This window comes from Bos mutus, chromosome 13, assembly GCF_027580195.1.
Source record: "Bos mutus isolate GX-2022 chromosome 13, NWIPB_WYAK_1.1, whole genome shotgun sequence".
Classification (NCBI taxonomy): Eukaryota; Metazoa; Chordata; class Mammalia; order Artiodactyla; family Bovidae; genus Bos; species Bos mutus.
The window spans coordinates 77,928,174-77,945,817 of record NC_091629.1 but is presented as its reverse complement, the minus strand read 5'-3'; positions in this window follow the sequence as shown (position 1 = coordinate 77,945,817).

Below are 17,644 nucleotides of genomic sequence, written 5' to 3'. Positions count from 1 at the left end.
TGTCTTCATGACATCCAGAACTCGGTGGAAGAGATGTGAATAAACGCCAGTTTCCTGAGCCTCATCATCATGGCCCTCTGAAATCTCCTCTCAATGTATTTTTTCAATCTTACTTCTCATTTGTCCCCATTTAGTCCTAAAGAGTTGAGTCAAAGGGAACTGTTATTTCCATGCACCCTCTCTGCTCTTCCCATTTGTATCTTTTGCTCATATGAATAGAATTCCCTTCTGTTTAGTTTATGCACCCTGCATCTGCATATGTTTTTCAACATCCACACAGGGAGCTCTACTCAGGACTCTGTAACAAACTACATGGGAATAGAACCTAAAAACGAGTGGATCTATGTATAACTGATTCACTTTGCTCTACACCTGAAACAAACACAGCTTTGTAAATCAGCTATAGTTCAATAAAAGTTAATTTAATTTAATTTTTTTTTAAAGTTAATTTTAAAAATGACCTGCTCAAAATCTTCCTCAATCCATCCTCCCTTACTTCTAAGTAATTTCCATTCTCCTTAATGCCTTGTTGTCCATTATCTGGGTCTCTCCTAGGAATGTGTCACTTTCTGCTTTATTTATTAGAAGTATTTAACGCCAGTTTTCTCTCCCTTTGTAGCCTGTGAGTGAAGTCCCGGAAATCAGGGTAACTGATGGATTTGCCCTCGTATTCTTTCTCAGGGACACACCTTAATCTTGGTGCTTGCAGTTATTTGCTGAACAAGTACCTGATTTGTGAGCATCTTGAAGGAAGAGATGAGGGCTTTGTTATGACTATGCATTTCCCATCATGTCTCGTGCAGGGCTGGGTTTGTAGCAGGCCTCATATTGAGTATATAAAATCAGCAGGTGCTTTCCTTTGCAGCTGTGATATGCTTCCCTCCCTTTTCAGACGTCTTTTGGAAGCCACAGATGGGAGACCCTCTGGAGAGCCACAAAAGAGGTATTTGTTAATCGAGTATAGAGGTAATGGGAACAATATTGCTATCACCATTGTGTTCATGGCATTCATGGGCTAAAAGGGGGTAAAATGCACTTCAGACAGTTAGAATTTTAAAATGCCTTTCCTTGTTTTGTCTCTTCCATCCTAGATCATCTTTCCAGTAAGTATTCTGCGGCATGTTCCCTTTGAGGTAATTTACTGCATGTCACTGTCTTTAGGGCAGACCTTCTGAAAGGATCTGGAAAGAATCTAAACTAATGGTTTGGAACTTTTATAGTTACACATTTCTAGTGAGGTGTATAAAGGGTTTGAGTTGAAAGAGCCCAGAGGACTGTGACAATAAGCTTCTGGTAAGGACAGAGGGAAGTCTGAAGGAGTAAATTAAAGTACTAGATGCCCTTTATACTGCTCAACTTCTCAGCATGAGTCAGGCCCAGTTTCCCAGCTTGGGTCACAAGTTTATCTTCTCTAAGGGCTGTGAAAGCAGCCGCAGAGGCAGGGGATGATGGATGGAGTTGTTCTGAGGAAGGGTGTGCTTGGAAGATCTGCTGGGGTCTTGAAATTCTCCAGGAGGGTTCAAGAACTTCTTGTGGTCTAAATTCAGTAAAAAAAAAAAAAAAAAAGGTTTGACATAAATCATTTGACTTAATTGTATACATTCAATATCATATAGGAGAGCTTGATTGCTTGTGTGAAGTAACAGTGGGGAAGATTTTTGTGATCTCTATTTTTTAAAAGTAAAAATAAAACATAAAATTAAATATTTCAATTAAAATTTTGATTAAATACAAGTTACCATTCCTCACATATATGGTATTCTCTTAAAGATGTCAATCTCTTAAAGCATACAGGCTTAGAGATATGCCTGTTCTAACCTGTTCCTCATCTCTTTCGCCATTGGAATTGCTCTGAGTTTTCCATTGCTAAGAAAATCAGGTATTTTTCTTTGGCATAGATGATCTTATTTACAAAGCATAAATAGAGACAGAAGTAGAGAACAAATGTTTGGGTACCAAGGGGGAAAGGCATGAATGAGATGAATTGGGAGATTGAGTTGGACACATGTATGTTTTTGATGCTGTGTATAACAGATGACTGATGAGAACCTGCTGTACAGCACAGGGAACTCTACTCAGTGCTCTGTAGTGACCTAGATGGGAAGGAGATCCAGAAAAGGGGATATTTGTATACCTATAGCTGTTTTACTTTGCTGATTCATAGTAGAAACTAAGTTTAAAGCAATAATGTGCCCCTTCAGTTTTGTTCCACTCTTTGTGACCCTATGGACTGTCAGGCTCCTCTGTCCATGAGGATTCTCCAGTCAAGAATACTGGAGTGGGTTGCCATGCCCTCCTCCAGGGGATCTTCCCAACTCAGGAATTGAAACTGCATCTCCATGTCTCCTGCATTGGCAGGCCAGTATTTTTTTTTCTTTTTTTAACAACTAGCACCACTTGGGAAGACTTAGAGCAACTATATGCCAATAAAAATTAAGAGAAAGAAAATCAGTTATTTTTCAAAGTAACTCACTATTCTCATGAAAATGGAAATAAAGTGCATAAATTATGGACAAATGATTGGACATTTTAGTGTCATTTTTTGGTTACAATATTCACAGTACTTGTATGTTAAATGTTGGCCCATTTACAGATCTTACCATCTTTTGTTGTTGTTCAGTCACTCAGTCGTATCTGATTCTTTGCAACCCCATGGACTTCAGCACGCCAGGCTTCCCTGTCCTTCACTATCTCCTGGAGTTTGCTCAAATTCATGTCCATTGAGTTAGTGAAGTTATATAACCATCTCATCCTCTGCTGCTCTCTTCTCCTTCTGCCTTCAATCTTTCCCAGCATCAGAGTCTTTCCAGTGAATCAGCTTGTTGCATCAGGTGCCCAAAGTATTGGAGCTTCAGCTTCAGCTTCAGTCCTTCCAATGAATATTCAGGGTTGATTTCCTTTGGGATTGACTGGCTTGATCTCCTTGCAATCAAAGAGATTCTAAAGAGTCTTCTCCAGCACCAAAATTCAAAAGCATCAGTTCTTTGGTGCTCAGCTTTATTTATGGTCCAACTCTTACATCCACACATGACCACTGGAAAAGCCATAGCTTTGACTGTATGGATATTTTGCCTATGGAATGTATAGCAAAGTGATGTCTCTGTTCAAGAATGGTTAAAGACCTAGGATAGCTCAGTTGGTAAAGAATCCGCCTGCAATTCAGGAGACTCCAATTCGATTCCTCGGTCAGGAAAATCCCCTGAAGAAAGGATAGGCTACCCACTCCAGTATTCTTGGGTTTCCCTTGTGGCTCAGCTGGTAAAGAATCTACCTGCAAAGTGGGAGACCTGGGCTCAATCCCTGAGTTGGGAAGATCCTCTGGAGAAGGGAACTCCAGTATTCTGGTCTGGAGAATTCCATGGACTGTATAGCCCATGGGGTCGCAAAGACTTGGAAATGACTGAGTGACTTTCACTTCACTTCACTTTCAAAGACTTAGGAAATAAAATAACCATATCTTGGTTGGAGTTGGAACTCAAAGGTCTGTTAACATTTCTTGTAGAATGATATCACAATATTTATTTGTTTCTAACATTGAATATGCATTATAAAGCAGGGCATAATGATGCTGTTTTAGAGTTTCATTGTTTGGTTTAAATTTTATCTTCTCTAATAATTTATCTGTGTGACCCTGGTCAAGTCACTTAACTTTCTGTATCTGAATTACTTTATCTGAAAATAAGAACAGGCCATGTCTGTATTAGTTAGCTTTTACTACAATAGTGCTGTGTGACAAACATCTCCTTCTCCAACCTCAGTGACTTATGACCATAAATATTATTTTCATTCTCAAAAGTCTGTAGGTCAACTGGGAAGCCGTGTTCTAGGCTGAAAGGTAGATTCAGTTCTACATCATAGGTACCAGGCTGAAAGGGAAGAGGTTCTGTGAAGGGGATGTTAGGAGCACAGGAGAGTGAGCCAAACCACTGAACAATCCCAGTCAGAACTTCATTTGTATAAATTCACATTTCATTGCTCAAATAAGTCATAAAGCCAAGTTCAGCATGGAAAGGCAGGGCAATTATCCTTTTCTCATGGAATGAGGAAGGCAGAATGAGTACTTGTTCACTAATAACATCTACCTTACTAACCTAGAGTTGTTTGAGTGATAATTGTACAATAGCTTATAACTCTTAGAATAGTTACTTGTCACATAGTAAAAGATCAGTAGCATTCCTTACTATTACTTATAAAAAGGTGGTTCCATAAATTGAAAGAGAGAAACAACGGAACCTCTGGAAACCCAGTCAGACCTTAATGAGATTCATGTGACAACTTGTCCAGAGGCTCTTCCTTGTGTCCGACTTCTTCCACTCCTGCTGCAGAATGTAAAGACTGTTAGCAACATGAGAGCAGAGGAGAGATGCTTCTTTTTCTCTCTCCCTCATCCAGGATGGTGCTCGCTTGGCCACTGATTACATAATGGTTGAAAAATGCCACAGATGTCAACTTCTCAGAACCCATGTAGTGAGTTGTGAATCTCAAGAAGTACTTAGCCGCCATTAATTGCCTCTCCTCTTTCCTTATTTCCTTTCTTCCTTCCTTCTTTTCTCCTTTGCTCCCTCCCTCTTTCCCTTCTATCCCTCCTTTTTTTCTTCCTTCCTTCCTCTGCCTTTTCTCTCATTTCTTCTTTTTAAAAGTAAAACGAGACTTTTAGCAGATGAATAGCCTGGATCTCAGTACTTACTGTAACCACTGACTCTTATGAATGAATATTTCTTAGGGTCTTCAAAGCAGACATTGGTACAATGCTTGGGATGCAAGATATTTGTTAGGGTTTGGGGAAAAGGAGAAGTCAATCTAAAACTGTGATAAAGCCTTAGCCAACCAGGCATGGGCTCTGGAACTAGAATTTCCTTCTAGATCTTTCCTGAGTTGGATCAAGATGATCACACCTTTATATTTCTTTCTAGACTAGCCATTTGATATGGACTGTCCAACAAGTGGCATGGCTTGGGCTTGGGAATGCTGTGACTGAGGCAGACCCTGAAGGAGCTGGCAGCTGGAGGCAGGTTGTAGAATGCATACCCTGCAGCTAGACAGCAAACCTTTACTACAGAGGGGTCTGTGTGATGCATCTCCATATCAACCACAGTACTGAGCCCAAAGTTGTTGTTGTTCACTTGCTCAGTCACGTCCGACTCTTTGCAACCCCATGGACTGCAGCAAACCAGGCTTCCCTGTCCTTCAACATCTCCTGGAGTTTGCTCAGACTCATGTCCAGTGAGTCGGTGATGCCATCCAACTATCTCATCCTCTTTCTCCCCTTTTCCTCCTGCCTTCAATCTTTCCCAGCATCAGGATCTTTTCTAATGAATCAGCTTTTCGCATCAGGTGGCCAAAGTATTAGAGCTTCAGCATCAGTCCTTCCAATGAATATTCAGCATTCATTTCCTTTAGGATGGACTGATTTGTCCCCCTTGCAGTCCAAAGGACTCAGAAGAGTCTTCTCCAACACCACAGTTTGAAAGCATCAATTCTTCTGCATTCAGCCTTGTTTATAGTCCAACTCTCTCATCCATACATGACTACTGGAAAAACCACAGCTTTGACTATATGGAACTTTGTTGGAAAAGTGATGTCTCTGCTTTTTAATGTACTGTCTAGGTTTATCATAGCTTTTCTTCCAAGGAGCAAACGTCTTTTAATTTCATGGCTGCAGTCACCATCCACAGTGATTTTGGAGCCCAAGAAAATAAAGTCTGTCACCGTTTCCACTGTTTCCCCATCTATTTGCCATGAAGTGATGGGACCAGATGCCATGAACTTAGTTTTTTGAATGTTGAGTTTTAAGCCAACTTTTTCACTCTCCTCTTTCACTTTCATCAAGAGGCTCTTTAGTTCTTTGCTTTCTGCCATAAGGATGGTGTCATCTGCATATCTGAGGCTGTTGATGTTTCTCCAGGCAATCTTGATTCCAGCTTGTGCTTCATCCAGCCCAGCATTTCACATGGTGTACTCTGCATATAAGTAAATAAGCAGGGTGACGTACTCTGCTTTGACGTACATATACAGCTTTGATGTACTCCTTTCCCAATTTGGAATCAGTCTGTTGTTCCATGTCTGGTTCTAACTATTGCTTCTTGACCTGCATACAGATTTCTCAGGAGGCAGGTTAGGGTATGGTATTACTATCTCTTGAAGAATTTTCCACAGTTTGTTGTGATCCACACAGTCAAAGGCTTTAGCATAGTCAATGAAGCAGAAGTAGATGTTTTTCTGTAATTCTCTTGCTTTTCCTATGATCCAACAGATGTTGGAAATTTGATCTCTGGTTCCTCTACCTTTTCTAAAACCGGCTTGAACATCTGGAAGTTCTTGGTTCATGTGCTGTTGAAGCCTTGTTTGGAGAATTTTGAGCATTACTTTGCTAGCGTGTGAAATGTGTGCAGTAGCATAAACATTTTTTGGCATTGTCTTTCTTTGGAGTTGGAATGAAAACTGAACTTTTCTAGCCCTGTGGACACTGCTGAGTTTTCCAAATTTGCTGGCATACTAAGTGCAGCACTTTAAGAGCATCATCTTATAGGATTTGAAATAGCTCAGCTGGAAATCTGTTCATAGTGATGCTTCCTAAGGCCCACTTAACTTGGCACTTCAGGATATCTGGCTCTAGGTGAGTGATCAGATCATCGTGATTATCCATGTCATTAAGGTCTCTTTTGTATAGTTCTTCTGTGTGTTCTCACCACCTCTTCTATTTTTTTTTTTATAATTTATTTATTTTAATTGAGGGCTAATTACTTTACAATATTGTATTGGTTTTGCAATACATCAACATGAATCCGCCACGGGTGTACACGTGTTCCCAATCCTGAACCCCCCTCCCACCTCCCTCCCCATACCATCCCTCTGGGTCATCCCAGTGCACCAGCTCCAGGCATCCTGTATCCTGCATCAAACCTGGACTGGCGATTCATTTCTTATATGACATTATACATGTTTCAATGCCATTCTCCCAAATCATCCCCCCTCCCTCTCCCACAGAGTCCAAAAGACTGTTCTATACATCTGTGTCTCTTTTGCTCTCTCACATACAGGGTTATTGTTACCATCTTTCTAAATTCCCTATATATGCATTAGTATACTGTATTGGTGTTTTTCTTTCTGGTTTACTTCACTCTGTATAATTGGCTCCAGTTTCATCCACCTCATTAGAACCGATTCTAATGTATTCTTTTCAATGGCTGAGTACTACTCCATTGTGTATAACTACCACAGCTTTCTTATCCATTCATCTGCTGATGGACAGCTAGGTTGCTTCCATGTCCTGGCTATTATAAACAGTGCTGCGATGAACATTGGGGTACATGTGTTTCTTTCAATTCTGGTTTCCTCAGTGTGTATGCCCAGCAGTGGGATTGCTGGGTCATACGGCAGTTCTATTTCCAGTTTTTTAAGGAATCTCCACACTGTTCTCCATAGTGGCTGTACTAGTTTGCATTGCCACCAACAGTGTAAGAGGGTTCCCTTTTCTCCACACCCTCTCCAGCATTTATCGTTTGTAGACTTTTGGAACGCAGCCATTCTGACTGGCGTGAAATGGTACCTCACTGTGGTTTTGATTTGCATTTCTCTGATAATGAGTGATATTGAGCATCTTTTCATGTGTTTGTTAGCCATCTGTATGTCTTCTTTGGAGAAATGTCTATTTAGTTCTTTGGCCCAATTTTTGATTGGGTCGTTTATTTTTCTGGAATTGAGCTGCAGGAGTTGCTTGTATATTTTTGAGATTAGTTGTTTGTCAGTTGCTTCATTTGCTATTATTTTCTTCTATTCTGAAGGCTGTCTTTTCACTTTGCTTATAGTTTCTTTTGTTGTGCAGAAGCTTTTAAGTTTAATTATGTCTCATTTGTTTATTTTTGCTTTTATTTCCAATATTCTGGGAGGTGGGTCATAGAGGATCCTGCTGTGATTTATGTCGGAGAGTGCTTTGCCTATGTTCTCCTCTAAGAATTTTAGAGTTTCTGGTCTTACATTTAGATCTTTAACCCATTTTGAGTTTATTTTTGTGTATGATGTTAGAAAGGGTTCTAGTTTCATTCTTTTACAAGTGGTTGACCAGTTTTCCCAGCACCACTTGTTAAAGAGATTGTCTTTTCTCCATTGTATATTCTTGCCTCCTTTGTCAAAGATAAGGTGTCCATAGGTGCGTGGATTTATCTCTGGGCTTTCTATTTTGTTCCATTGATCTATATTTCTGCCTTTGTGCTAGTACCATATTGTCTTGATGACTGTGGCTTTGTAGTAGAGACTGAAGTCAGGCAGGTTGATTCCTCCAGTTCCCTTCTTCTTTCTCAAGATTGCTTTGGCTATTTGTGTTTTTTTTTTTTTTTTTATTTCCATACAAATTGTGAAATTATTTGTTCTAGCTCTGTGAAGAATACCGTTGGTAGCTTGATAGGGATTGCATTGAATCTATAAATTGCTTTGGGTAGTATACTCATTTTCACTATACTGATTCTTCCCATCCATGAACATGGTATATTTCTCCATCTGTTAGTGTCGTCTTTGATTTCTTTCACCAGTGTTTTATAATTTTCTATATATAGGTCTTTAGTTTCTTTAGGTAGATATATTCCTAAGTATTTTATTCTTTCCGTTGCAATGGTGAATGGAATTGTTTCCTTAATTTCTCCATTTTCTCATTATTAGTGTATAGGAATGCAAGGGATTTCTGTGTGTTGATTTTATATCCTGCAACTTTACTATTTCATTGATTAACTCTAGTAATTTTTCTGGTGGAGTCTTTAGGGTTTTCTATGTAGAGGATCATGTCATCTGCAAACATTGAGTTTTACTTCTTCTTTTCCAATTTGGATTCCTTTTATTTCTTTTTCTGCTCTGATTGTTGTGGCCAAAACTTCCAGAACTATGTGGAATAGTAGTGGTGAGAGTGGGCACCCTTGTCTTGTTTCTGACTTTAGGGGAAATGCTTTCAATTTTTCACCATTGAGGATAATGTTTGCTGTGTGTTTGTCATATGTAGCTTTTATTATGTTGAGGAATGTTCCTTCTATTCCTGCTTTCTGGAGAGTTTTTATCATAAAGGGATGTTGAATTTTGTCAAAGGCTTTCTCTGTATCTATTGAGAAAATCATATGGCTTTTATTTTTCAATTTGTTAATGTGGTGTATTACATTGATTGATTTGTGGATATTGAAGAATCCTTGCATCCCTGGGATAAAGCCCACTTGGTCATGGTGTATGACCTTTTTAATGTGTTGTTGGATTCTGATTGCTAAAATTTTGTTAAGGATTTTTGCATCTATGTTCATCAGTGATATTGGCCTGTAGTTTTCTTTTTTTGTGGCATCTTTGTCAGGTTTTGTTATTAGGGTGATGGTGGCCTCATAGAATGAGTTTGGAAGTTTACCTTCCTCTGCAATTTTCTGGGAGAGTTTGAGTAGGATAGGTGTTAGCTCTTCTCTAAATTTTTGGTAGAATTCAGCTGTGAAGCCATCTGGACCTGGGCTTTTTTTTTTTTGCTAGAAGATTTCTGATTGCAGTGTTTCAATTTCTGTGCTTGTGATGGGTCTGTTAAGATTTTCTATGTCTTCCTGGTTCAGTTTTGGAAAGTTGTACTTTTCCAAGAATTTGTCCATTTCTTCCACGTTGTCCATTTGATTGGCATATAATTGCTGATAGCAGTCTCTTATGATCCTTTGTATTTCTCTGTTGTCTATTGTGATCTCTCCATTTTCATTTCTAATTTTATCGATTTGATTTTTCTCCCTTTGTTTCTTGATGAGTCTGGCTAATGGTTTGTCAATTTTATTTATCCTCTCAAAGAACCAGCTTTTGGCTTTGTTGATTTTTGCTATAGTCTCTTTTGTTTCTTTTGCATTTATTTCTGCCCTAATTTTTAAGATTTCTTTCCTTTTACTAACCCTGGGGTTCTTCATTTCTTCCTTTTCTAGTTGCTTTAGGTGTAGAGTTAGGTTATTTATTTGCCTTTTTTCTTGCTTCTTGAGGTATGTCTGTATTGCTATGAACTTTCCCCTTAGCACTGCTTTTACAGTGTCCCACAGGTTTTGGGTTGTTTTGTTTTCATTTTCATTCATTTCTATGCATATTTTGTTTTCTTTTTTGATTTCTTCTGTGATTTGTTGGTTATTCAGCAGCCTGTTGTTCAGCCTCCATATGTTGGAATTTTTAATAGTTTTTCTCCTGTAATTGAGATCTAATCTTACTGTATTGAGGTCAGAAAAGATGCTTGGAATGATTTCAGTTTTTTTGAATTTACCAAGGCTAGATTTATGGCCCAGGATATGATCTATCCTGGAGAAGGTTCCGTGTGCATTTGAGAAAAAGGTGAAATTCATTGTTTTGGGGGTGAACTGTCCTATAGATATCATTTAGGTCTAACTGGTCTATTATATCATTTAAAGTTTGTGTTTCCTTGTAAATTTTCTTTTTATTTGATCTATCCATAGGTGTGAGTGTGGTATTAAAGTCTCCCACTATTATTGTGTTGTTTTTCATTTCCCCTTTCATACTTGTTAGCATTTGTCTTATGTATTGTGGTGCTTCTATGTGGGTGCATATATATATATATGTAACTGTTATATCTTCTTCTTGGATTGATCCTTTGATCATTATGTAGTGTCCTTCTTTGTCTCTTTTCACAGCCTTTGTCTTAAAGTCTATTTTATCTGACATGAATATTGCTACTCCTGCTTTCTTTTGGTCTCTATTTGCATGGAATATCTTTTTCCAGCCATTCACTTTCAGTCTGTACATGTCCCCTGTTTTGAGGTGGGTCTCTTGTAGACAACATATATAGGGGTCTTGTTTTTGTATCCATTCAGCCCGTCTTTGTATTTTGGTTGGGGCATTCAACCCATTTACATTTAAGGTAATTATTGATAAGTATGATCCCATTGCCATTTACTTTGTTGTTTTTAGTTTGAGTTTATACATACTTTTTGTGTTTCCTGTCTAGAGAATATCCTTTAGCATTTGTTGGAGAGCTGGTTTGGTGGTGCTAAATTCTCTCAGCTTTTGCTTGTCTGTAAAGCTTTTGATTTCTCCTTCGTATTTGAATGAGATCCTTGCTGGATACAGTAATCTGGGCTGTGGGTTATTTTTTTCCATCACTTTAAGTATGTCTTGCCATTCCCTCCTGGCCTGAAGAGTTTCTATTGAAAGATCAGCTGTTATCCTTATGGGAATCCCCTTGTGTGTTATTTGTTGTTTTTCCCCTGCTGCTTTTAATATTTGTCCTTTGTGTTTGATCTTTGTTAATTTGATTAATATGTGTCTTGGGGTGTTTTGCCTTGGATTTATCCTGTTTGGGACTCTCTGGGTTTCTTGGATTTGGGTGATTATTTCCTTCCCCATTTTAGGGAGGTTTTCACCTATTATCTCCTCAAATATTTTCTCATGGTCTTTCTTTCTGTCCTCTTCTTCTGGGACTCCTATGATTCGAATGTTGGGGCATTTAACATTGTCCTGGAGGTCTCTGAGATTGTCCTCATTTCTTTTAATTCGTTTTTCTTTTTTGCTCTCTGATTCATTTATTTCTACCATTCTGTCTTCTAGTTCACTAATCCTATCTTCTGCCTCTGTTACTCTACTATTTGTTGCCTCCAGAGTGTTTTTGATCTCATTTATTGCATTATTCATTATATATCGACTCTTTTTTACTTCTTCTAGGTCCTTGTTAAACCTTTCTTGCATCTTCTCAATCCTTGTCTCCAGGCTATTTATCTGTGATTCCATTTTGATTTCAAGATTTTGGATCATTTTTTCTATCAGTATTTGGAATTCTTTATCAGGTAGATTCCCTATCTCTTCCTCTTTTTTTTGGTTTGGTGGGCATTTATCCTGTTCCTTTACCTGCTGGATATTCCTCTGTCTCTTCATCTTGTTTATATTGCTGAGTTTGGGGTGGCCTCTCTGTATTCTAGCAGTTTGTGGAGTTCTTTTTATTGTGAAGTATCCTCACTGTGGATGGGGTTGTATGGGTGGCTTGTCAAAGTTTCTTGGTTAGGGAAGCTTGTATCGGTGTTCTGGTGGGTGGAGCTGGATTTCTTCTTTCTGGAGTGCAATGAAGTGTCCAGTGATGAGTTATGAGATGTCAATGGGTTTGGAGTAACTTTGGGCAGCCTCTATATTGGAGCTCAGGGCTGTGTTCCTGTGTTGCTGGAGAATTTGTGTGGTATGTCTTGCTTTGGAACTTGTTGGCCCTTGGGTGGTGCTTGGTTTCAGTGTAGGTATGGTGGCGTTTGATGAGCTCCTGTTGATTAATGTTCCCTGGAGTCTCGAGTTCTCTAGTGTTTGCAGGATTTGGACTTAAGCCTCCTGCTTCTGGTTTTCAGTCTTATTTTTACGGTAGTCTCAAGACTTCTCCTTCTATACAGCACCATTGATAAACATCTAGGTTAAAGATGAAAAGTTTCTCCACAGTGAGGGACACACATAGAATTTCACAGAGTTACATGGAGAAGAGAAGAGGGAAGAGGGAGTTAGAGGTGACCCAAACGAGATGAGGTGGAATCAAAAGAGGAGAGAGCAAGCTAGCCAGTAATCACTTCCTTATGTGTGCTCCACACAGTGAGGACCGCTCAGAGATGTTCATGGAGTTATAAAGAGAAGAGAAGAGGGAGGAAGGAGACAGAAATGGCCAGGAGGATAAAAGTGGGGAATCAAAAGGAGAGAGACAGATCCAGCCAGTAATCAGTTCCCTAAGTGTTCTCCACCATCTGGAACACACAGAGATTCCCAGAGTTGGATAGAGAAGAGAAGGGGGAGGGAGGAGACAGAGGCGACCTGGTAGAGAAAAAGGATAGTCCAAAGCGGGAGAGAGCAGTCAAGCCAGCAATCTCGCTCCCAAGTAAAAATGGGTACTGAAGATTGGGTTCTTAAAGGTACAAAATTGATAACAAATATCAAAAAGCAAAGATTAAAAGTCTAGAGTAGACGTTTTCAAAAATACAATATTAAAGAAAAGAAGAAAAAAAAAAACAAAGGAAAAAAGTCACAAAATTATATATGAAAAATATATATATATATGAAGTTTGCTTTAAAAAAATAAGGTCTCTTTTTGCAAAGTAATAGTATTTTATAAAAATAAAAATAAAGTAATAATAGAGGACTTAAAATTTAAAAAAAATTAAAAGAAAAAAAAAAGAATGATCGTAAAAATAGTAAAAATATATCTAGGACTTTCCCTGGTGGTGTTGTGGGCAGTGTGGGGTCAGTTCATTTTTGGATGGTTCCTTGATCCAGCTTATATTTCTCAAGATCTGTTATGACCAACCTAGAGAGCATATTGAAAAGCAGAGACATTACCAACAAATGTCCATCTGGTCAAGGCTATCGTTTTTCCAGTGGTCATGTATGGACGTGAGAGTTGGACTGTGAAGAAAGCTGAGTGCCGAAGAATTGATGCTTTTTGAACTGTGGTGTTGGAGAAGACTCTTGAGAGTCCCATGGACTGCAAGGAGATCCAACCAGTCCATTCTGAAGGAGATCAGCCCTGGGATTTTTTGCAAGGAATAATGCTAAAGCTGAAACTCCAGTACTTTGGCCACCTCATGTGAAGAGTTGACTCATTGGAAAAGACTCTGATGCTGGGAGGGATTGGGGGCAGGAGGAGAAGGGGACGACAGAGGATGAGATGGCTGGATGGCATCACTGACAAATGGATGTGAGTCTGAGTGAACTCCGGGAGTTGGTGATGGATAGGGAGGCCTGGCATGCTGCAGTTCATGGGGTCGCAGAGAGTAGGACACGACTGAGTGACTGAACTGACTGAACTGACTGATAGGCCCCTTCCTATGTAGTTGGTACTAATGACAGGGTCTTAATCTACTGCACCTGTCACTTCCAAGGCAGTTCCGTCTGTTTTAGCTTCTTCTATTTGCTGGTCTCTTCGGTGTCTGATTTCTGCCCTAACACAAGGGGGGCGATGGTGGACACTTTCTTTAGGTTCATTTGTTCGGTTGCAGTGTGGGGAGGGAGGGACACTGCAAACAAATAACACTGGCGTGTGCTCATAGTGTCTCAGCAACACTGGGTCTGCCCCCTCTCACAGCACGTGTGCCCTCCCTTCCCACACTGCTCAGGCTCTAGGTTGATCCACCAGAAACCGTCCGAGGCTGGCCCTGGGCTGCCTGGACCTCCCAGGTCTAAGCCGCTCAGGTTCAGGCACTCGGGTAGTCCTCAGAGGCACAGAGTCCATTGGGCCTGCGTTTTGTGCCCTTCCCAGGTCCGAGCAGCTCAGGTGATGAGGTGTTTGGTGAGCGAGGTCACTGCAACTTATCTCCTTCCCCGTCCCTGCTGCTCGGTTTTCTGGGTGTACACCTTCTGGCGCACCTTCACAGGTGGATGTCCAGAACCCCAGAAGTTTTAGTTAGCAAAGAAGGCTGCTTGCAGTTTGGTAGATAATGTCTCTCTGGGGCTGTGATTGCCCCTTTCCGGCTCTGGCTGCCTTGTCACTGGAGGGGGATGGTCTGCAGCGGGCTATCTCTGTTCAGTTCTTTGTTCTGTGCACAGGCCTGGCGGTTTCTTAGGTTAGGGCTCTTCGCTTTGTAGGTATCCTGCAGTCTGGTTTGCTGGCCAGAGTTAGTTCCCTCAGATTGCCCTCAGGGCATTCAGGCCTGGTCCTTACTCTAAGCAATGCAGCCCGCACCTCCCTGCCCAGCCTCTGCTTGCTAGTGGCGGGTGCAGGCGTCTACGCTGCTTCTCCGCTGGGGGAGTTACTGCTGGGCTCGTAATCTGTGGGGTTTAATTATTTATTTTTCCTCCCTGTTATGTTGCCCTCTGTGCTTCCAGGACTCGCCACACACTCGGCAGTGAGAGTGTTTCCAAGTGTTTGGAAACTTCTCTCTTTTTAAGACTCCCTTCTGGGGACGGAGCTCCGTCCCTCCCTCTTTTGTCTTTTTTCTTGTCTTTTATATTTTTTCCTACCTCTTTTTAAAGACAATGGGCTGCTTTTCTGGGTGCCTAATGTCCTCTGCCGGCATTCAGAAGTTGTTTTGTGGAATTTACTCAGCATTTAAATGTTCTTTTGATGAATTTGTGGGGGAGAAAGTGGTCTCCCGGTCCTATTCCTCTGCCATCTTAGGACCGCCTCTCCCACTTCACTTCTCTTTTCTGAGCTAGTCATAAGCCCTCCTCTGACAACCATTTTCCATTTTTGCATTTCTCTTTCTTGGGGATGGTTTTGATCACCGCCTCCTGTACAGTGTTACAAGCTGATTGTACACATTCAATAAATGCTGCTCATGGTTGTTATTGCTGGCTATCTTTGATATTTAGATTTATGTACTGTTTTGCTCTCTCAGCTCTCTTCTTGCCCATCTCCACCACTGCCCCCAAACAGCCTATCCCCTACCTTCCTTGGCATGAACTCCAAGAGTCTATTTTCTATTCCAAGGGCCATGATGATAGCAAGTCCCATCAGGACTCTTTTTCTTTGAGCCCTTGAGAATACTCTTGCTCCTTCATTGCCTTGGGTTTCCAACCTCAGTTCATGTAACTTCAAGTAGTAGGGCAGAAAATATTTCTAGACTCAAGTGCTCTTACAGTCTAAAATATACATGAATCTCTCAAGAATCTTGTTAAAATGAAGATTCTGATCCAGTAGGGCTGAGACTCTTCCAGCAAGATCCTGAGCTATACTGATGCTGTAGGTCTAGAATGTTGAGTAGCAAAGTCTAGAATGTTGCTCTCAAAAAAAGTTTCTACAATGATGGAAATGTTCAATATCTACATTGTCCAATACACTAGTCCCTAACCATATGCGGCTACTCAGTATTTGAAACGTGGCTAGTGAAGCAGAGAAAATAAATTTAAATTTAATTCAGTTTAATTTTGTTAAATGTGGCTAGTGGTGAATGTGCGGGTTTAGAGAACAGGATTCATGGCCTATTTAGCTCTGAATTCCTAGGACATAGCCAGGATATTGAAGCACTCAATACACGTTTGTTGCGAGCAAGGAGCTTATTGCCTGAGGCAGGGGGCTAAGGTGCCATGGGAGACACATTCACATCTGTTCCACTTGATTTTTCCTAGAAACTGTATTTTGGATGGTGTTGTATAGCAAGTGGATAAGACTGCAGAGTTCAGAGCTCATTTGTCTGGGCTTGAATATGGACTCTACTGTTTATTAAGCTTGCCTTCTTGATTCCTATGCCTCACTGTCATCATCTGTAAAATGGAGACACAGGAATACTTCATCTTATTGTGTTTCATTTTAATGCACTTGGCAGATACTGTCATTTTTTGCAAACTGGGTGTTTGTGTAAACTCTGTGTTGAGCAAGTCTACTGGTGCCAACAGCATTTGCTCACTTTGTGTCTTTGGGTCACATTTGGGTAATTCTCATAATATTTCAAAGTTGTTCATTATCATTCTATTTGTCATGGTAACTTGTGATCAGTGATCTTTGATGTTACTACTGCAACACACCAAAGGCTCAGAGGATGTTTAGCATAAAGTATATTTTGGTCATATAAAGAGCAGTATATATTTGATGTATACAACTGGCAGAGTATGGAGATCATTTTATACCCATTAAATCATCTTCATAATCTATGCCATAAACATATACATCACCTCTGAAAGTTTCCTCCTGTCCTATTGGTATTATTATGATTATTATGGGTGCGTGCGTGTGGTGGCGCTAGTGGTAAAGAACCCACCTGCCAATGTAGGAGACAGAAGAGACACAGGCTTGGTCCCTGGGTTGGAAAGATTACCTGGAGAAGGAAATGGCTGCCCACTGTAGTATTCCTGCCTGGAGAATCCTATGGACAAAGGAGCCTGGTAGGCTCCAGTCCACAGGGTTGTAAAAAGTCAGACATGACTGAAGCGACTTAGCCTGCACACATGCATGTGACAGTCATAATCATGTTCTTCTTGCCTTTTGATTGGCAGCTCCAGGTCATTATTTCAAGGAAGGTATGTCCTATGTCCATTTTCTTAGACATGGTGCTATTTTACACTTAATAGAGATAGTGTAGTATGAACTTAACTTATCTGCCTTGGAGAACCAAAAGATTTGTGTAACCCACTTTGTTGTGATATTTGCTTTATTGTGCTGGTCTGGATCTGAGCTTAAGTTGTGACTGTAAAATAGTGTGTCTTATAGGCTTATGGGGGCTTCCCTAGTAGCTCAGCTGGTAAAGAATCTGCATGCAATGCAGGAGACCCCAGTTTGATTCCTGGGTCGGGATGATCCTCTGGAGAAAGGATAGCCTACCCACTCTAATATTCTTGGGCTTACCTGGTGGCACAGACAGTTAAGAATCCACTCACAGTGCAAGAGACCTGGGTTCGATCCCTGGGTTGGGAAGATCCCCTGGAGGAGGGCATGTCAACCCACTCCAGTGTTCTTGCCTGGAGAATCCCCATAGACAGGGGAGCCTGACAGGCTACAGTCCATGGGGTTGCAAAGAGTCGAACACAGCTGAGTGATTAAGCACAGCACAGCACAACACAGCACATAGCCTGGAAGGATTTAATCTGTGTGCAATTCTTAGAAGAGCTCTTGGAACATGCCAAGTTCCCACGTGTACACATGGTCTCCTCCTGGGTTAAGCCCTCATGCATCTTGGCCTTCTTTCCACCTTTCAGAAAAGTTGAGCAACACCTTGAGCTCCATGTCCTTGTGTAGAAGGGCTTCTTTCATGTT